We start from the raw sequence: 22,066 nt of genomic DNA, 5'->3' as shown, positions 1-22,066 counted from the left end.
TCATGTGACTGTCATGAATTTTGGGTTGACAATTAGGCTATTATTGTTATATTTTACCATCAAAAAAGGCCTCCAGATTTTTTTGGGTTCTATAGAGATGATTTTAACTTCATTTTGTGCACTAATATGACATATAGGCCTGATTCAATTAGTGCTAACTCACCACCTGAGAAATGGGAACTCTAGGGCCCTATCATTTCTATTTTGTTTATTTTCTAACTTTTTTGGTAGAAAAACAACAACATTGGATGTTCTACATCCACAACAATGCTTAAATCACATCAGGAGAAAATTTGCGAAAAGTTGAATAATTTTGAATTCAAGTGCACACCCATAGAATTAGATTAATAGGATCTCCATGTACATACCTAGACGCTGTTGTTTTGTAGCGCACGTGATGGTAGATTTTGACAAACTATTCTATGGAATGATGCAAATAATCAGGATATTGTTACGCTATGTATGCATACAGTTGAAGTCTGAAGTTTACATACACTTAGGTTTGAGTCATTAAAACTCGTTTTTCAACCACTCCACAAATTTCTTGTTAACAAAGTATAGTTTTGGCAAGTTGGTTAGGACATCTACTTTGTGCATGATACAAGTAATTTTTCCAACAATTGTTTACAGACAGATTATTTCACTTATAATGCACTGTATCACAATTCCAGTGGGTCAGACGTTTACATACACTAAGTTATCTGTGTCTTTAAACAGCTTGGGAAATTCTAGAAAATGATGTCATGGCTTTAGAAGCTTCTGATAGGCTAATTAACATCCTTTGAGTCAATTGGAGGTGTACCTGTGGATGTATTTGAAGGCCTACCTTCAAACTCAGTGCCTCTTTGCTTGACATCAAGGGAAAATCAAAAGAAATCAGCCAAGACCTCAGAAAAAAGAAATTGGAGACCTCCACAAGTCTGCTTCATCCTTGGGAGCAATTTCCAAAAGCCTGAAGGTACCACATTCATCTGTACAAACAATAGTACGCAAGTATAAACACCATGGGACCATGCAGCCGTCATGCCGCTCAGGAAGGAGACGCGTTCTGTCTCCTAGTGATGAACGTACCTTGTTTTGAGAAAAGTGCAAATCAATCCCAGAACAACAGCAAAGGACCTTGTGAAGATGCTGGAGGAAACAGGAACAAAAGTATTTATCAAATCAAATGTATTTATATAGCCCTTCGTACATCAGCTGATATCTCAAAGTGCTGTACAGAAACCCAGCCTAAAACCCCAAACAGCAAGCAATTCAGGTGTAGAAGCACAGTGGCTAGGAAAAACTCCCTAGAAAGGCCAAAACCTAGGAAGAAACCTAGAGAGGAACCAGGCTATGTGGGGGGGCCAGTCCTCTTCTGGCTGTGCCGGGTGGAGATTATAACAGAACATGGCCAAGATGTTCAAATGTTCATAAATGACCAGCATGGTCGAATAATAATAAGGCAGAACAGTTGAAACTGGAGCAGCAGCACGGCCAGGTGGACTGGGGACAGCAAGGAGTCATCATGTCAGGTAGTCCTGGGGCATGGTCCTAGGGCTCAGATCCTCCGAGAGAGAGAGAAAGAAAGAGAGAAGGAGAGAATTAGAGAACGCACACTTAGATTCACACAGGACACCGAATAGGACAGGAGAAGTACTCCAGATATAACAAACTGACCCTAGCCCCCCGACACAAACTACTGCAGCATAAATACTGGAGGCTGAGACAGGAGGGGTCAGGAGACACTGTGGCCCCATCCGAGGACACCCCCAGACAGGGCCAAACAGGAAGGATATAACCCCACCCACTTTGCCAAAGCACAGCCCCCACACCACTAGAGGGATATCTTCAACCACCAACTTACCATCCTGAGACAAGGCTGAGTATAGCCCACAAAGATCTTCGCCATGGCACAACCCAAGGGGGGGGCGCCAACCCAGACGGGATGACCACATCAGTGAATCAACCCACTCAGGTGACGCACCCCTTCCAGGGACGGCATGAGAGAGCCCCAGTAAGCCAGTGACTCAGCCCCTGTAATAGGGTTAGAGGCAGAGAATCCCAGTGGAAAGAGGGGAGCCGGCCAGGCAGAGACAGCAAGGGCAGTTTGTTGCTCCAGAGCCTTTCCGTTCACCTTCCCACTCCTGGGCCAGACTACACTCAATCATATGACCCACTGAAGAGATGAGTCTTCAGTAAAGACTTAAAGGTTGAGATCGAGTTTGCGTCTGACATGGGTAGGCAGACCGTTCCATAAAAATGGAGCTATATAGGAGAAAGCCCTACCTCCAGCTGTTTGCTTAGAAATTCTAGGGACAATTAGGAGGCCTGCGTCTTGTGACCGTAGCGTACGTATAGGTATGTACGGCAGGACCAAATCAGAGAGATAGGTAGGAGCAAGCCCATGTAATGCTTTGTAGGTTAGCAGTAAAACCTTGAAATCAGCCCTCGCTTTGACAGGAAGCCAGTGTAGAGAGGCTAGCACTGGAGTAATATGATCAAATTTTTTGGTTCTAGTTAGGATTCTAGCAGCCGTATTTAGCACCAACTGAAGTTTATTTAGTGCTTTATCCGGGTAGCCGGAAAGTAGAGCATTGCAGTAGTCTAACCTAGAAGTGACAAAAGCATGGATACATTTTTCTGCATCATTTTTGGACAGAAAGTTTCTGATTTTTGCAATGTTACGTAGATGGAAAAAAGCTGTCCTTGAAATGGTCTTGATATGTTCTTCAAAAGAGAGATCAGGGTCTAGAGTAACGCCGAGGTCCTTCACAGTTTTATTTGAGATGACTGTACAACCATTAAGATTAATTGTCAGATTCAACAGAAGATCTCTTTGTTTCTTGGGACATAGAACAAGCATCTCTGTTTTGTCCGAGTTTAAAAGTAGAAAGTTTGCAGCCATCCACTTCCTTATGTCTGAAACACAACATAACGTTGGTCATTATGGCCAAACAGTTATATTTTTGTTTTAACAGACCAGAGGACATTTCTCCAAAATGTACAATCTTTGTACCCATGTGAAGTTGCAAAACGTAGTCTGGCTTTTCTATGGCGGTTTTGGAGCAGTGGCTTCTTCCTTGCTTAGCGGCCTTTCAGGTTATGTCGATATAATGTGACATTTGACATTCTTAAAAAAGTGGTGATCCTAACTGTCCGAATACAGGGAATTTTTTACTAGGATTAAACGTCAGGAATTGTTGAAAAACTGAGTTAAATTTTTTTTGGCTACGTGTGTATGTAAACCTCTAACTTCAACTGTATTCAGAGCCATATCCCTGTAATGCTTAAATAATATCTTCTGTCAAGTGTTGTGGTTGCAGGTTCACCTGGCACATCTAAAGCCTTTTCTTTGCGGTGTTTCTATAGGCCACCAAGTGCTAACAGTCAGTATATAAATAATGTGTGTGAAATGCTTGATAGTGTATGTATGTGATGTAAACAGAGTCTACTTTCTTGGGGACCTGAATATGAACTGGATTTCATCAAGCTGTCTGCTCAAGAGGAAGCTTCTTATTGTAACCAGTGCCTGTAATCTGGTTCAGGTTATTAATCAACCGAGCAGGGTGTTTACAAACACTACATGAACAAGGTCATCCACATGTATCGATCACATTTGTACTAATACTATAGAACTTTGTTCTATTTTTATTTATTTCACCTTTTTTTAACCAGGAAAAGACCATTGAGACCCAGAGTCTCTTTTTCAAGGGAGACCTGGCCAAGAAGGCAGCAACAATCAATACATTACATAATTAAAATATACGACAATAAGATCCAGACTAAAAAAGCATTCACACTCCCCTGTAACGGTCTCCCATCAATATTTTAAATTAATTCAGTGGCACTAACATATCTAGATGAAGCATGGATTGTAGACTATTCCATGCCTCTGGTGCACAAAAAGAGAAGGCAGTCTTGCCTAATACTGTGAATGTCTTGGGGACTTTAAGTAGCAACCACCTAGCAGACCGGGTATGGTAACTGCTGGTGGTGAAGGAGACCAGACTATTGAGGGAGTTTACCCAAAAGGCTTTGTAGATGAACTCGTAAAAATGTATATTTCTGTGCATATAAAGTGAGGTCCAACCTACCATTTGGTATAATGTGTAATGGTGGGTGAGTGACTTGGCATTTGTAATAAAGCACAAGGATGCCTGATAAACAGAGTCCAGTCTCTGTAAGACGGAGGAGGTTGCATGCATTTACAACAAGTCGCCATAATCAATTACAGAGAGAAAAGTGGCCTGAACAAGCTTCTTTCTAGCTATAAGCGGGAAGCAAGCCTTATTACGAAAATAAAAACACTATTTCAATTTAAGCTTTGTCACAAGATTATCCACATGAACTTTGTAGGATGACACGTTTTCAATGGATAAGCCACCAGATGTGACAATGCTAACGTTCTCCGGCAGAGTTCTATGTCTGGTAAAGGTCATGAATTTAGTTTTTTTGTACATTCAAGACCATAAAGTGAGGCCTGCAGTGACTGAAAATCAGTCTGGAGCTCTTCAACAGCCTGAACCAGAGAAGGAGCACATGAACATGACTATCATCTGCATATAGATGTAAGTTTGTTGGTTGCATCCCATTTCCCAAATCATTAATAAAAATGTAAAACACTGGAGCTAAAAATGGGAACCCTGGGGCATACCTCTATTAATATCAGGAAATCTAGGTTTGTGATTGTCAGTGTGTACACACACACACAGTGTTCTGTCAGAAAGATGGTTTAGGAACTCATTTACTGCCCCTTCACTGACACCAATGAGTCTAGCTAGCAACAATTCATGGTCAGCTGAATCAAAGGCCTTTGATAAATCCACAAACAGAGCAGCACAACGTTGCTTTTTATCAAGTGAATTAATGATGTCGTTTTCCACTACCATAGCTGCAGTTGTGGTGCTGTGCCCCGATCTAAAGCCAGACTGAACCCCACTCAGTGGGTTATTTTTTAAATAAGATGTTTTAACTGCGAGTTCACCAGGGATTCATAGACTTTGGCCAGGATAGGGAGTTCAGAAATAGGACGATAGTTATTAGCATCTGAGGGGTCTCCACCCTTTAGCAGTGGGAGGACTGATTTCCAAATGCTGGGTATGGAATTGGTCAAGAGACCCAAGTTGAAAATGTGAGCCACAGGTTCAGTAATACCAGCTGCTATCTTTAAGAGGTAGGTGGTCCAGGTTGTCAGGACCTGCAGACTTTTTAGTGTCCGTAGCCTTTAGTGCTTTATAGACCTCAGTATAAGAAACAGGCTGAAAGTTAAAACGGTTCACATGAGAGCCTATATCATAGTTGACTATACCAGAGCATACATTAGAGACCTGGGCCCCACCATTATCAAAAACTGAACCAGCAGATATGAAGTGCTTGTTTAAAAAAAAAAGTGTTTGTTGGGGCAGCAGGTAGCTTAGTGGTTAGAGCATTGGGCCAGTAACAGAAACGTTGCTAGATCGAGTCCCTGAGCTGACAAGGTAAAAATCTGTCTTTCTGCCCCTGAACAAGGCAGTTAACCCACTGTTCCTAGGCTGTCATTCATTGTAAGTAAGAATTTGTTCTTAACTGACTCATTAGAATCCATCATTAAATGGTCAGGAAGGCCAGAGGATGGATTAGAACCTGACACTGATTTGATTAGCTTCCAGAACTTGGTAGGGTTGTTTAGGTTCTCTGCGACTGCATTTGAATAGTCATCTGATTTGGACTTCCTGATAAATCCAGTGCATTTGTTTCTTAGCACTTTAGCTTGAGGCCAAGATATATTTATCTTTCCAATATATTCTGCCGAGTATTCTGACAACCAGGGATTGTCCCTTCCACCGATTCTAAATTTATTCAAAGTGCATGTTCAACACAAATTGACACATTTCATATGAAAATAGTCCCAGGCAGTGACAACATTGAGAATCAGACTTACTGAATTATTATTATATTAATGAATTGAGCGAGATTCAGAGTCACACATTTCTTTAAAAGAGTCCGATACAGGATGTAAGCATGTCCCAGTTCAAATCTCTTAAAATAATGAATTTAGAGTAATTTAGCTATCCTTACTCTGAGACGCTTTGTAAATATGGGCCCTGGAAGAAAACTCTTGCCCAATACATCGCACAGCAGTCGCTTTAACCCTATTCTAAGGTCCTGTGGAGGACAACCCTGTTCCTGGAGTCCCGCAGGATTTTGATCCAACTAGGCTCTAAACCAGGGGGTGTTTTCAGTTCGCTTGAACGTTTTCTACATTGCTGAACGGGTTTGTACAGAACGACATGTTTTCCCAAAATGTTTTTTTTTTTGAACAGACAGATGTGTTTGCTCCGTTCAGTGGGTGTGCCGGGGTGTGGCTTGAAGCAACAAGTGGCGTATTTAAAGGGCAGCGGTGCATTTTAAACCCACAACCTAACCCTTACCCATTTTTCAACTGGTTGTTTCGAAGTTTACAGCACCACTTCCTTTCAATTTAACATTCTATCACATTTTTATGTACAGAACGAAGCCCTTACCAAAGCCTAAATTCAACACACCTGGTCTTCCAGATCGGTTAAATCAAAAACACGTAGTGCCTGGGGCCCTCAAAGACCAGGGATGCCTACCCCAGCCCTGGAGGTATTAGTCAATGCTTATGAACTGAATATTGTTTCTAAATTTCCATATATCGATGACACTAACAAAAAAAAGGTTGAATTGTTCAGCAACATGTGCAGTAAATGTTATCATGGCTTTGGTGATGAAAGGTACATAATACATTGTCATCTCATCTTCATGTTGCCTGACTGAATACTGTGGCTTTCAGTGGTACTGGAAGCAAGGGCCTTACCTGGGAGTAGAGCACGTCTCTTTCTCTCTCTCTTGCAGCAATTCTGTCAACATGTCTTGTATATAACCATTCAAATTCATACAAAATGCTACTGATGCAATCACTGACTTATATTAAATTTGTCTACTCGTCCCATTCTTCAATTTTGTCTAGGATATATTTTATTTGACACATAACATGAATAAAACTATATTCACGAAAGACACGAGACTTGCATTGACTTTAGACCTTTTTAATCATAAGCTAAGTGTTGTCTTTGTGTTTAAGTTACTGTAAAATTTAGTGTGAAGACCAATGTGAAACATGCTATGAAAGTATTTTTTTTGTAATTAACAAAATGAAAATGAGTCTATACAAAACTTTATTGCATTTGGTCATCCCCAAAGGGGTGCACAACTTAATATTAGCAAGGTGTTAATGTTTTGTACACTGTATATTATGGCACCACGTCTCATCTCACTAACAATTGTTAAGGTGAAAAGAAAATTCCACTATTGTGGCTAATCTCTATTGTGGATAGCTTCACACAGGTGATTTACTCAATCATGACATCATGCTCCTTTTCGACTATATTTAGCTTGCTTAGATGCCTGTGATTGGTTGCAAAATAAGGTCTCAACAAACTGCTTCAAAGATGGATGTTGAGAATTAGTTTATTGACAATCCTATTCATTAAGTATCCACTGTATTGCTTAATAATAAGTTATCCAGCTAACATAAGATTGCTAACATGCATTGCTTCTGACACATGACGGGTCCTGCTTGTTTTGCCAAAAACATAATTTACATGAGCCAAGTGATAACTGAGCAATAGCTTTCAACCAATGGAACTTTTAAAGATTAACAATATGTAAATAATTAAAACAAAAGCAAACACAGTTCAGAACTATTGCCTTTTTGAGTGAACTTTGTAAATGGCGGCCCTGTGGAAGTTCTTTGTCCAAAGCATGTAGAACGCATGCAATGAAACAATTAGAAAACAAAAACAAAATTAGGATACTGAAAACATTTTATATTTTGGCATTTTAAAACAGTAAACTCAGTGGCTAATGGGTGCGTTTGGCTTTGGAAAAATTGGGTCAGCTGTTTGAGTTTCCTTGATGTTGCTATGCTTCTCACTGAAACTGGCATTTTATATATTTTTCAGCAAGGAAACATTTTTCAGCAAGGAAACAATGTTTCTGCCTTGAATTAATGAAATATAAACAAATGATGTAGCTAGCATAAACTGGGATTTAGGCCTACTAAATATACTTTTAAATGTGTGGCCAACCGTTCCTTGCGAGCCACAGCCTAGCCTCAACACAATTAATTCAAACTAATCAACTAATTATGACATTCAATCTAGATTTGGGACTTCATCATTAAGAGACAGTTGTATACTAGTTGTCTCTTCTTCCGAACTCAGGTGTATATGGCGTGAATGGAAGAAAAACAAGATAAATGTAACGAACCTGAGTTTATAAGCGCGGATATCGACTCTGCCGCACGAGCATGCTAGCGCGCTGGACTTCGGGCTAGAAGGTCGAGGGTTCGAGTCCTACTCCCTGCTTGTTTCATTACAATAATAGAGTTATGCCTAATATGGCAATTTATTTTTCAAAATCAATTATTGTTAACTTACATCTCAAAGTCATGTGACCACCATTTACCTAATGCAGCGTGACACATCTCCTTCTCGTAGAGATGACCAGGGTGTTGATTGTGGCCTGTGTAATGTTGTCCCACTCCTCTTCAATGGCTGTGTGCAGTTGCCGCTATAGTCAGCGTACAACGTTATTATCTAAAGTAACGTCAGTCAGCATAGCTAATATAACTAACGTGCTAGTAACCCCGCTACAATCATACAGTAATGTTAGTGTACAGTCAGTAAGCAGTTACACCAGTGGGTCCCTTGGAAGACTTCCATGTTGTGCTGGAAAGTCATAGCCAGCTAGCTAACATAACATCCCTCTGAGTAGGGTGTTTCAGTAGGCTAAACTAGAAAGCTGCATTGCAGTGACACTGAAAAAATGTCACTCTCTATTTCTCTCTTGCTTCTCCTTCATTTTGGAAGAAATTAATTTGTTGTAAACTGTTCAACTACTGTCTCCCTCTAAGTCAACAACTCACCACATTTTATACACTGCAGTGCTAGCTAGCTGTAGTTTATGCTTTCAGTACTACATTCATTATCTGATCCTTTGAGTGGGTGGGCAAAATGTCAGTTCATGCTGCAAGAGCTCTGATAGGCTGGAGGACATCCTCTGGAAGTTGTCATAATTACTGTGTAAGTCTATGAAGTGGGTGAGATCCATGAGCATCCTATGTTCTGTATTGAAGTCAATGTACCCAGAGGAGGACGGAAGCTATCTCTGAAATGACGGCTTATGGTAGAGAAATGAACATTCAATTCTCTGGCAACAGCTCTGGTAGACATCCCTCCAATCAACATGCCAAAATGCACGCTCTCTCAAAACTGGAAACATCTGTGGCATGTGTGTTCTGCACATATTAGAGTGGCCTTTTATTGTCCCCAGGTGCACAAGGTGTTCAGGCAAATCATTAGTTAGATAGCTAGCTAGCTATCACATTAATTGTGCAAATATATGATAGTGCTAGCCAGTTAGTGGCATTAACCGATTTGAAACTGGTCTCCAAATCGCTGAAGTTGGAGACTTTTATCTCCCTCACCAACTTCAAACATCTGCTATCTGAGCCGCTAACCGATCGCTGCAGCTGTACATAGTCTATCGGTAAATAGCCCACCCATTTTTACCTACCTCATCCCCATACTGTTTTTATTTATTTACTTTTCTGCTCTTTTGCACACCAATATCTCTACCTGTACATGACCATCTGATCATTTATCACTCCAGTGTTAATCTGCAAAATTGTAATTATTCGCCTACCTCATGCATTTTGCACACAATGTATATAGACTCCCCCCCTTTTTTCCCTACTGTGTTATTGACTTGTTAATTGTTTACTCCATGTGTAACTCTGTGTTGTCTGTTCACACTGCTATGCTTTATCTTGGCCAGGTCGCAGTTGCAAATGAGAACTTGTTCTCAACTAGCCTACCTGGTTAAATAAAGGTGAAAAACAAAAAAACATAAAACATGACATTGCTAACTAGGCATCAATTAGCAAACACACTTTTTGAGTTTATTAGGAAATGTAATGAATAAATTAGATCCCTGATAACTTTGGTAGGTTGCAAGCTAGATAGCTTGGTTTCTATTTTCCAACAGATTTTTCTAATCCCCTTGATTGATCGTCAACGGTTGCTGGTCTTGGAACTCATGTATTTACCAGAAACGGCTTCTGTTTAAATGTTTGCCACTAGTGGCAATAATATTGTTGCCACAGATTCACCACTAGTGGCAAACATTTGCAAAGTTCTGGCAACATTTTGTGGCACACTATTTAGTTTGCAGCTAATTTGCCATAAACTTGTGGGAAATTTGTGATAACAAATTCATTTTTGTAAGGGTCAAGGTCTGGCTGTAAAACGTGGCTAGTGCAGCTAGCCAATTTGACTTTATCAGTTGTAGCCAAGCTAGCTTGCTTGATACTCACTCAATAACTTTAGCATACCGTGATTTTCTGGGCAATCCCGGTCGATTTATAAATTAGAATCTACTATATATGGCTGTAGTCTTATTGTCAAAAGGAACCCACTCATAACAGAGACAGGCATGGTTGTGTTCCAAAACTGTTCACCCGTTTCTACGTCAAGCAAGGACAATGTTCCATTTGTTATTTTAGAGTGTTTTAATTGTGTGTGTGGCACAGCCGCATATAACTTGATTTTTATCTCCACCCCCCAAAAGGTGACATATCATATTGATACATAGCTATATGCGCTAATCATTATTGTTTGGGGGGACGCTAATGTGAAACATGGCCTTATAAACACCATTGTGTCATCCTGAACGCAGCCCAGGCAAATGCAATCGAGCAACGTGCGGGAGCGTTGATCAACCAACGTTGCGCTAGATACCACCCACATACGTTTGCTTGACACAACTTCATTATCATGTTGGAGGAAGATATTCATATGTAAATATATAAATGAATAAAATGAAAGGTGGGACTAATTATTTATCTATTTATGTGTGTATTTATGTACATGTATTTATTTATTCATGTATTCATCTATTTATGTGTGCATTTATTTATTTCTAATAACGGCAGATTTGGTCATCCATATGCTACTTTCTAATTAATGAGAATGTTTTTGGGAAAACCTTTCTCCATTTACCAGAAGAAAGTTATCATTAGCATCGCTAATGGCTACAATGATAGACATACAGACACACACACACACACAAAACGGGCATTGCAGTGTCGTTGCCTCTTCAGAAACTTGCAGGAAAAACAAATTACTGACGCATTCTGTTCGTGTCTTATTATGAATTTGGGCAAATTAATACAATTTCTAATGAGTTTAATACATTTAATTGATTTCCTACGAAGTTTAATAGGCTACTACTACCCAATGAGGCCTAGCACACTTGCCGATGTGCAGCTTCAAAGCCATATCAGATACACTATACAGTATTTACAAAAGTACGTGGACATTCAAATTAGTGGATTCGGCTATCATCAGGAGCTTCATGAAATGGGTTTCCATGGCCGAGCAGCCACACACAACCTTAAGATCACCATGCGCAATGCCAAGTGTCGTTTGGAGTGGTGTAAAGCTCGCCGCCATTGTACTCTGGAGCAGTGAAAACGCGTTGTCTGGAGTGATGAATCACGCTTCACCATCTGGCAGTACGACAGACGAATCTGGGTTTGGTAGATGCCAGGAGAACGCTACATGCCCCAATGTATAGTGCCAACTATAAAGTTTGGTGGAGGAGGAATAATGTCTGGGGCTGTTTTTCATGGTTCGGGTTAGGCCCCTTAGTTCCAGTGAAGGGAAATCCTAATGCCTCAATGACATTCTAGACGATTCTGTGCTTCCAACGCTATGGCAACTGTTTGGTGAAGGCCCTTTCCTGTTTCAGCATGGCAATGCCCCCTGTGTACAAAGCAAGGTCCATACAGAAATGGTTTGTCGAGATCAGTGTGGAAGAACTTGATGGCGTGCACAGAGCTCTGACCTCAACCCCATCGAACACCTTTAGAACTAATTGGAACACCGACTGTAAGCCAGGCCTAATCAGCCAACATCAGTGCCTGACCTCCCTAATGCTCTTGTGGCTGAATGGAATCAAGTCCCTGCAACAATGTTCCAACATCTAGTGGAAAGCCTTTCCAAAAGAGTAGAGGCTGTCATAGCAGCAAAGGGGGACCAACTCAATATTAATGCCCATGATTTTGGAATGAGATGTTCGATGAGCAGGTGTCCACATACACTACATGACCAAAAGTTTTTTTATTGTAAAACAGTGTGAAACAGGCAGTGGCTGGGCAGACACTTTCATTACAGGAATCATGAGGATAATGCACTTTACTGTTTGAACAAATGATGGTTTTTATCTGCCGACAAAATAGGATTTGTTTGAGGTGAGTAGGTATAATGTACAGATCGCAGCATTGCACAGCCAAGTGAAAAGGGTACAAAAATGCGACTAGGCTATTGTCGCAGACTGGAGCCCTGAATCAGTCAACCAAAGTCACCAGTAATATAGGATGTAAGAATATAGAATTTCTAGAGGCCTACATCAATAAAATCAAAGGTAAATAGCATAGCCCATTGTTGAATGCATTGGTACAAAGTAAATTAAATAATTCAGGATTTGGCAGGTGGAACTATCCCAACCTAATAACCTTTAAGGCAGAGAGCAGCCCAGTCTCTCATTAGCTGCTGAAATTATCACGAGGAACATCTTCGACCCAGGCCCCTCTAATATAACCTGCTGTTTGTCTCGAGCAAATTGACACGAATCAACAGAGACACCCGGCGCTCACAGCAGCCTCTCCACGTTTCCAAGTAAATGCCAACAGGCCACTACTTGATTTTCTACTCCGCTGTCATTGGCGAGATGCAGTGCCTGTCATGCTGGGCCACAGGCATGGACTTTCCCTGCAGTATCCACCATCAGCAGCTCGCTCTCGTCCTGCTTCCCCCATTGGAGTTCCATGTTGCCATTCTCTACCCGCCTGCAATCAACACTGAACGCCCCTTCTTTTCTCGGCTTTGCTTAGCGACCGTATTGGCTGTCAGGAACAGGAACGACCACCACGGCCGAAGTGTCGTCCAAGAGACCGAACAGGGTTTCTGACTTTTATGTATCATTTTAAGAGTTTTTCATTAACATAGACATTGTCTTATGTATTAGAAAGTCCATTCAGAATGACATTGAAAAGCGCCCGCGTACGTTTTTGTGTTTCGTTCGACACCGTGGAACTCAAGGGGGATATGTGCCTGACTTGTCTTGATAGCCATTTTTTTGCAGACAAAGAGAACTGTTGAGTAGTGTTTATAAAAGACAAAAGGGTAAGTTGAGAATATTAATAACCATGATTAATTACGGAATACATGTCATTTAGCTACTTTATGTCGCTAAATAACTGTACACGTCTGTCTGTAATTTGGTAACATATTTGTTCATCCTAGCTAGCTAATTAGCTAGCAGACCAACTCGATGTTGAAGCTCACGTTAGCATCCAGCTAGTTGACGTTAGCTTGACACCGTTATTTGCGAAATGCAGCCATTTTTTTGGAGGAAGGTGGTGATCTGTCGGTGAAGTTTTTTTTGTTGAATAATGTTACCATTGATCTACCGACGTATATTATCACAACTCCTACATCATGTCAAAAACATATCGCATTAGACAGATCCTTACTTACAGTCAGGTCATGATGTAATGCCAACTATTGTCAACGTACAGTGATAGCAGTAGCTAACTAGCTACTGTAGATAGTTAAACAGTTAACCAGTGCTGTCTGACCGATGATAGGCCTACATCGGTTTAAATGGCCTTATCTCATCTATCTCGCATGCAATGCTAAACTATTAGTTTATGATTGCCTAAATATTACTATGTCAAATACTAATCTCACAACCTAGAAAATATGAAACCATTGTGATTTTGTAAATTAGGCTAACGTTAGGTTGTTACGCTATAGCCTACCTCACCAATGCAGTGAATGGTCCACATTATAATAGCGTTATAGCTGATGTCGTTCTGTGCAAGCACCATATCATAATTAATGCTATTATGAAGTGTTGCACTTCATGTTTATATCACAATAATGAATCCAAGAAAGTTGCCTACTGTAGTTGTGTCCATATCTGTGTCCCAGTTTGTCTTCCACCGTTGTCATTGTCCTGCAGTAACCTGAAACGTCTGATTTATTGTAGGGCTAGCCTATCCCAAGGCTATGTAGGCATATTATTTAAGATAAGAGAACTTGATTGTCAGTTAAGTTTGCACAGAATGGAAATGTGTCTTAGAAGATCTGGCTTACATTAAAAGGTTAAAAGCAGACATTAAACATACACATTACACACAAACACTAAACGTTTACATGTCAGTCCATTAGTCTTATTTAGGATTGCCACTACATTTGGAAGGATGTGTGCAGTGGGTGGGTGTTGTCGAAGACCTGGAGGGCTTTCCTTGTGATGTTCTGTGTACACTTATTGGAGTTGTGGCTCTTTCCTGCCCACTTTTGCTGGCCTGATTGACAAATTGTGCTAGTTTACTCCTGTTCCTGACTGAGAAAGTCCAATACCAGGAAGAGATGTTGAAAATGAGAACACCATCAGGTGTACACCATGATCAGTGTGTGTTTGCTTGCATTAACTTATTAGCTTCCTAAGTAGGAAGAGACACTGACTTGCCTTTTTGTTAATGAGTTAATTGTTTTCCTGGAAGATAGGTTTGTGGTCTTAAATTGTCCCCGGGTATTTCAAATGTGACTTGTTCCACGTCCCAGCCATTCATGGTGACGTGCTCAAAAGAGGGACTTGCGTTGTTCCCCAGCTTACCCTCCAAGCCACAGTTCTTTAGTCTTGGTGACATTGAGGTCAAGGAAGCTATTGTCAATCCCCTTCACAAGGCAGTCAATTAACTGGGAGTAGCTTGAGCTAGACTTGCCCTCCAAGCAAGCAACCAGAGCCATGTCGTCCGCATATTTGATGAGGTCACTGTTGTTGCATGCCATTTCATTAGTGCATATGGAGAACAGGAGAGGTGACATGACACAACCTTGTGGGATGCCTGTGTTCAGGACAAGGTGGTCCTGATAATTAAAGATAATTAAATAAAACATATTTTATTATCACATCTTTAAAGATCAGCTGCCACTAAAAATCAAATTAGAAAACAGCCTATGTGGCACCCAGGGTGGGAAATTACCAGCCAAATGCTGGTAGATGTTGGCATTGGCTGTCAGAATGGCTATTCTTACCAGAGACATTGGCAGGTGGTCATCACAGAGCATTTGGGAGTAGTTTTCCCCCCCAAATGTGTTTGTGTCAGCTCTGGAAGAGAGAATCTCAATGCTACAGTGGTGAAAGTGGGGTGGGGTACAGCATAGGTTCAAACAAGAGAGAAAGATGTAGACCTTGCCTGCTGGAACAGGTATAGAACACACTCTGATATTCACTGTCTGTCCATGTTCTGTGTTGTTCTTTGAAATCACTTTCAATCAATTTCAAAACCATTCAATAAATGTCCTGTATGGTCCGATTCCCGGAGCCACCCATACACAAAACTATATGCATGCATGACTGTAACTCGCTTTGGATAAAAGTATCTGCTAAATGGCTTATATTATTGTTTTAACATTACAATGCGTGCATGTGTTTTCTGTCACTTTATCCTCAGTTTTTATTTTGTGAGGGGGCTGGTAAAATTTGGGCATCCACCAGCCACTGTGTTGAGTTAACTTCCCACCTTGGTTGCGTCGATATGAGTCAGAAATATTTATTCTACTGTCAAAATTGACCATTACATTACATTTACATTTAAGTCATTTAGCAGACGCTCTTATCCAGAGCGACTTACAAATTGGTGCATTCACCTTATGACATCCAGTGGAACAACCACTTTACAATAGTGCATCTAAATATTTTAAGGGGGGGGGTGAGAAGGATTACTTTATCCTATCCTAGGTATTCCTTAAAGAGGTGGGGTTTCAGGTGTCTCCGGAAGGTGGTGATTGACTCCGCTGTCCTGGCGTCGTGAGGGAGTTTGTTCCACCATTGGGGAGCCAGAGCAGCGAACACTAAGTGACCACTAAGTGGATAGGATAATTTTGGTCATAGTCAATCTCGTCCATACGAGTTTTGTGATACTTGTGGTCGTGACTGCATCACAACTTAAATGAAGGTTAGGTTTGTTTCAATCCAGCCCACAACTGGCAGCACACACATATTTGTTACACGCTTCATAGACAACAGGTGTGTACTAACAGTGAAATGCTTACTTACGGGTCCTTTTCTAACAATGCAGAGTTAAAGATAAAACAAACAAAAAAATAGTGACCCAGGGAATTAAGAGTAAAAAAAACATGACTTTATATAGGGAGTAGAAAATATCATGGCTATATACAGGGAGTACCAGTACGAATCGATGTGCAGGGGTAGCTATGTACTGTACATATACAGTGTCTTTAGAAAGTATTCGTACCCCTCGACTTATTCCACATTGTTTTGTTACAGCCTGAATTCAAAATTGATTAAATTATTTTTTTTCTTACCCATCTACACACAATAGCCCATAATGACAAAGTGAAAACATTGTTTAAATTCACACTCCTGTGTCAATACTTAGTAGAATAATCTTTGGCGGCGATTACGGCTGTGAGTCTTTCTGGGTAAGTCTCTTAATAGAGTCCACACCTGGATTGTGCAATATTCTGCCCATTTTTATATACACAAAAACGTGTATGTAAATATGTCTGTCCTTGTTTGCCATCGGACGTCATTCAGCGATGTTCCTATTTGTGGATTCATTAGTAATTATACAAGCAGGTCTCACATTTCTCCTGTCTATGAAAGACTACAACTTGTGTTGGTCGGTGCTTTGTACTCTGGCCCCCATCTCTCCCCCTAGGCAGACTTTAAAAAATATATATATATTTTTACAAAGGAGGAGGAAACTAACAACAATCCTTTAGGCAAAACTGAAAGAACTGACCAGACGTAATGGCTTCAAGTAATTCCTCTCATCAACTCGAATTTGACGATGGAGCTTCTATTAGCTTCATGGTGACATTCAACCATACATGTTTCAACCGGAATGTAGCAAAGAGGATTCAAATCCAACTCTTTGTAATTGTTTGAAGCTCCTCTACGGCCGATGCTAGCACCAAGAAGGCAGATGACAAATGCGATGCCCAGTTAATTTCCCTTTAGTTTATCTAGTTATTAAACTTTAGTTTATCTACTTAAATCCATGTTGTGTATTGCTGGCTAATATACTACTGTGTTACAGTGGGGAGGAAATACAATTATTTGCTAACTTGGCTGGCTATCTAGGTAGGTAGCTAGCTAAGTTAGCTTGCTTAACAACTACCGGTATCCATATCTATGACAAAAAAATTGAGGTTTTACAATCGGAGATCTTTTGTATCTCGATATGTAAAACCTCTTCTCCTTTAAGTCGTAGATATGGCTAGCTACATAAACAGCAAGCTATAACGTTACAACCAGCCACCTAAAGCTAGGTTTACCAGCAAACGTCAGTGCATGACTGGAGTTGACTGGCTAGTTAGCCACGCACCTGCTAACTTGTTATGCGCAACGCCTCCCATTTGTAACTTGTTAGCAAACGTGTAACATCAGCAACTGTAAAATATATTACTAGCCAGCTACTTAACATGATTGACGAGGGTTGACATTGGTTATGACCTTGGAAGCATTTCAATCCCACAAAATGATAGGCGTGACGTAAGATAGCATTACAAACAGATGTAAGTATTGCATATATCATACATTTACTACCAAACAGTGAGGAGAAACAATAATACAACAATTTACTGTTGTAAATCTCTAAAACTGAAGCTTGTTTTACTATAAAGATATTTGCCTAAGCATGCCTGATGGACATGGCTGTAGGTAGATACTGTCTACCTACCTACCTAGGCTCATTTATACACTCTGGTCACTGGGCAAAGTTTGAGGGTTATGCCATATTTCTATTAGGCTAGATATTGTTGTACATGTAATATTTTTGCCTGTGCACATGTATGCATGTTCAACTAGTCTATCCTAATATTGATGTAATGCTGGCATGGTTCAACTGTTGTTCAAACTGTACAATAGAATATAATTGTTTTTGTTCTTTGTCCAACAGACAAAACAGTGTAGTGCCTGGGTTTCTTCCTGTAGTTGATTCCTTTGCCTGGGTGTGTCATTGTAGCAGAACTGTATCCCTGTTGAGGGATTAGACATGATGCTGGATTTCAAGCAAATGACTCATGAGGTGCTGAATGGCAATTTAATTATTACAACACTCCTCCCACAGCTTTACAAGTATTCCCTGAATTTACTGTATGTTTCTTTGGAATGGCAATTTCGTCGAGGCAACCTCTCCCATCATCTGCTTAACATCAGTTCTCTTAGCTACAGATTGTTACATCAGATAATGTGATTTAACCAAATATGTTTTTGGTATCCATTACTGGGAGTTACAGGATAGGTACTGTTTGGTGTAGCACAGTGAACTTTAGACCTACCTTAGCGATGCTGTCTTTGGCCTCGATTCTTGGAAACCGGAGTGTGGCAGGGACACCAGACAATAACGGATTACAAAGGGAAAACCAGCAACATCGTGGACACCGACGTCTTGCTTCCGGACAAGCTAAACACCTCCTTCGCCGCTTTGAGGATAACACCGTGCCGAGGACAGTGGGCTCTCGTTCTCCGTGGCCAACATGAGTAAGACACCCTTGCAAGGCAGCCGTGTCCTCAGAGCATGCACAGACCAGCTGGCTGGAGTGTTTACAGACATATTCAATCTCTCCCTATCCCAGTCTGCTGTCCCCACTTGCTTCAAGTTGTCCACCATTGTTCCTGTACCCAAGAAAGAAAAGGTAACTGAACTAAATGACTATCGCCCCGTAGCATTCACTTTTGTCATCACAAAGTGCTTTGAGAGTCTAGTTAAGGATCGTACCACCGCCACCTTACCTGACACCCTAGACGTACTTCAATTTGGATACCGCATCAATAGATCCACAAACATTGAAATCGCCATCGCACTGCATACTGCCCTATCCCATCTGGGCAAGAGGAATACCTTTGTAAGAATACTATTCATTGACTACAGCTCAGCCTTCAACATCATAGTACCCTCCAAGCTCGGGTCTGAACCCCGCCCTGTGCAACTGGATCCTGGACTTCCTCTCCCTCAATGTCATAAAAACGAAGGAGCTGATCGTGGACTTCACCAGACAGAGCACGCCTCTATCCACATTGACAAGGCCGCAGTGGAGGTGAAAAGTTCAGCGTACATATCACTGACAATCTGAAATGGTTCAACCAAACAGACAGAAATCATTTGTCTCGTTGAAAAACAAACGATAGTCCCACTAAGCGCAAACCAGATGGGATGGCATATCGCTGCAGAATGCTGTGGTAGCCATGCTGGTTAAGTGTGCTTTGAATTCTAAATAAATCACTGACAGTGTCACCAGCACAACACCAGCACACCTCCTCATTCATGCTTCTCAGTGGGAACCACAAAAGCGGATATCACCCGTTCACCTACTCTGCGTCTCACAAAGACACGGACGACGTTTAGAACCAAATATCAATTATTTGGACTAATCACAGCAAAGGACAGTTACACTGGTCTAATGTCCATTGCTTGTGTTTCTTGGCCCAATCAAGTCTCTTCTTATTAGAGTCCTTTTTTAGTATTGGTTTATTTGCAACAATTTGACCATGAAGGCCTGATTTCAGGGTAGTCTCCTCTGAACAGTTGATGTTGAGATGTGTCTGTTACTTGTACTCTAAAGCATTTATTTGGACTGTGATCTGAGGTGCAGTTAACTCAAATGAACTTATCCTCTGCAATTCTGGGTCTTCCTTTCCGGTGGCAATCCTCATGAGAGCCAGTTTCAATTTAGCTCTTGATGGTTTTTGCGACTGCACTTGAAGAAACTTTCAAAGTTCTTAAGTTTTCGCATTGACTGACCTTCATGTTTTTGCCATAATATGGATTTGGTCTTTTACCAAATAGTGCTATCTTCTGTATACCACCCCTATTTTGTCACAACACAACTGTTTGGCTAAAATGCATTAAGAAGGAAAGAAATACCACAAATTAACTTTCAACAAGGCACACCTGTTAATTGAAATGCATTCCAGTTGACTACCCCATGAAGCTGGTTGAGAGAATGCCAAGATTGTGTAAAGCTGTCATCATCCCAAAGGGTGGCTACTTTGAAGAATCTGAAATATAAAATAAATGTTGATTTTGTTTAACACTTTTGATTACTACATGATTTAGTTGAAGGCATTGTTTATGTCTACACTATTAATCTAACATGTAGAAAATTGTAAGAATGAAGAAAAACCCTTGAGTGAGTAGGTTTGTCCAAACCTTTGACTGGTACTGTGTATATATACACACACAGTGCATTCAGAAAGTATTCAGATCCCTTCACTTTTTCCACATTCTGTTACTCTACAGCCTTATTCTAAAACCGATTGAAATATTTTTTTTGTGGAAAAAGGAAAGGGGCCTGAGTACTTTCCAAATGCACTGTAAATCTGAAAACGTGAGGATGCATGGAATGCTTTATTAAAAAGGTTAATTTTCATGGTGCTTATGTTAACTGTCCACATTTACTTTTCCTCAGCCAACAAGAGGAGTAACGAACAGCAAAATCACTAACCTATGTTAATCTACTGTCCCCCATAGTAGAAAAGTTGACCTATTCTATTGGTCAGTTTGTCGTTCTGTGCGAGAAGGAAGTAGCCACTTCCAAAAAGACTATGGGACTGTTGTGGGATGATAGGTCCCAGATTTATACAACCGATAGGCCTGGGCTACATCCAAAAGACATTACAGCAATGAGGATCATGCAATCGAATGTTAAATACAAAGCGTTGATAAACTATTTGTTCACATTTATTGCAGCAATGCGCACAAGGCAGTAGGCTATGTGCGAATGTTCGTTCCATAAATCAATAAGTGGCAAATAAACATTGTGAGCGGTTTCATGTGACAGACATGAACATATCTGTTAGAAATTTTAGAAGAGGGGAGATCAAATATGCAACAATTAGCACAATTAAGATTGTGCCTTTGGCTACTGGTCAATGAAATTAAGTTGATTTGAAAACTAATAGAACATGAGGGGAAAAGGATACTGGTTTCAATGGTATACTGAAGTCTTTATAAAATAATTGCCTGCATGTTTGGTTGGATTTTGGCTAGGCTACTTTGTAGCAAGGTAATACATGCCTCATAATATGTAGTAAAATGTTCACGTTTCAAACCAGGAAGCATATCTTTTCAAAATGCATACGTCCTCCAGCTCATTGCAAAGTGGTGTGTGACGTGCTGAAGCCTGCCTAGTTGCCTACGCACTTGAATGGTGAATGGGAAGCTTGCTTTTTTCCCCCTCCCGGACAATTGGCCGGTGCCAATTTTATTTATCGGCTTTTCATTTCTTTGATTGGCCATAATCTGGCTGTTACAGGCTAACGGAAACCTTGGTGTCGGTATGTGTGTGCAAAAAAAGGTAAATATAGGTACTCTAGGTAGCTATTTGATTAGCTGTTTAGAAGGCCTATGGCTTGTTGTTAGAAGCTGTTCAGGGTCCTGTTGGTTACAAAGTTGGTGCATTGGTAGCGCTTGCCGTGCAGTAGCAGAGAGAACAGTGTTTTTGGGGGGGCCTTCCCTAGCAGAGAGCTCGGCCCTAGTGATGTCCTGGGCCGTAGGTACAGTGGCTTGCAAAAGTATTCACCCCCTTCACATTTTTCCTATTTTGTTGCCTTAAAACCTGGAATTAAATTATATTTTTATGGGAGGGGTTTGTATAATTTTATTTACACAACATGCCTACCACTTTGAAGATGCTAAATATGTTTTATTGTGAAACAAACAATAAATAAGACAAAAAACACAACTTGAGTGTGCATAATAACTATTCACCCCCCCAAAACCAATACTTAGTAGAGCCAGCTTTTGCAGTAATTACAGCTGCAAGTCTCTTGGGGTATGTCTCAGAAGCTTGGCATATCTAGCCACTAGGATTTTTGCCCATTCTTCAAGGCAAAACTGCTCCAGCTCCTTCAAGTTGGATGGGTTCTGCTGGTGTACAGCAATATTTAAGTCATACCACATATTCTCAATCGGATTGAG

The 22,066-nt window shown here is 40.7% G+C and overlaps 1 protein-coding gene across 1 annotated transcript in view; it reads left to right on the top strand.

Annotated features, from left to right (window-relative positions):
* The first annotated feature begins 12,691 nt into the window (after positions 1-12,691).
* socs5b (suppressor of cytokine signaling 5b) overlaps positions 12,692-22,066 on the top strand; it is a 43,524-nt gene continuing 34,149 nt past the window's right edge. Inside the window, exon 1 of the mRNA XM_046358903.1 lies at positions 12,692-13,232. The gene's annotated coding sequence lies outside the window, so the exon portion shown is untranslated. The remainder of the gene's footprint in view (positions 13,233-22,066) is intronic.

Source organism: Oncorhynchus gorbuscha, linkage group LG08 (assembly GCF_021184085.1).
Source record: "Oncorhynchus gorbuscha isolate QuinsamMale2020 ecotype Even-year linkage group LG08, OgorEven_v1.0, whole genome shotgun sequence".
Taxonomy (NCBI): Eukaryota; Metazoa; Chordata; class Actinopteri; order Salmoniformes; family Salmonidae; genus Oncorhynchus; species Oncorhynchus gorbuscha.
This window is presented reverse-complemented; position numbering and strand designations above follow the sequence as displayed.